The following is a 747-nucleotide window of genomic DNA, read 5'->3' as shown; positions in this document are numbered from 1 at the left end:
TTACACAAACACTTGCAGCTGCCTTCGTCATCCTACAGATATCCTCTTAAAAACCAAAGACAGAAACAACCACTATGGAGACAACTGATGCAAGCTGCCATGGTTCTCACTTAGACTTCATACCAACTATTTGATTGTGTTCAAATACGTGCAGAATGAAAACAGAAGGCAATTAGAGGCACATGAGAGGATAGATATGTTTAATCAAAGGAGAGAGATTAAAGCAACAGATGGAAATGAGTTTTTTTGGTTTTCCCAGCAGCCTTTTTGTGGTTCAAGCAAACTTTAGAATTTAACTGAATGAGGCACTTGCTTTAATTTATTTATTTATAATTTTAGTGACAGTTGAGATTCATATTCTGCAATGAATTAAACAAAATAGATTTAAAGACATGCTATGTTTCATAGTCACAATTGCCCTAACGTGTGGACATGGGCTGTCTGCAGACAAAAAAAAGGGCAAACCTATTTGGGACACAAAACATTTTAAGATTGTAGATTGCTTGATGAGCCCGTAGAGTTTTTCTATTGGCATTCTGGGGGCGACATGTTGTAGTCAACACATATTATAAAGATAAGTAATAGTTACAGTAAGTAGAAGAAATGTAGGCTTACCTCATGCATCCAGCGTTTGTGCACGATCAGAGAAAGAGCCAGTGCGCACACCTCACTAGTGACAAGACTTAACCCCAAGGGGACACCACAACACCATCACCATTACAGTGTATACTTACAAATATTTCATGA

Source organism: Oryzias melastigma, linkage group LG7 (assembly GCF_002922805.2).
Source record: "Oryzias melastigma strain HK-1 linkage group LG7, ASM292280v2, whole genome shotgun sequence".
Lineage (NCBI taxonomy): Eukaryota > Metazoa > Chordata > Actinopteri > Beloniformes > Adrianichthyidae > Oryzias > Oryzias melastigma.
Note: the sequence above shows the minus strand (reverse complement) of the source record.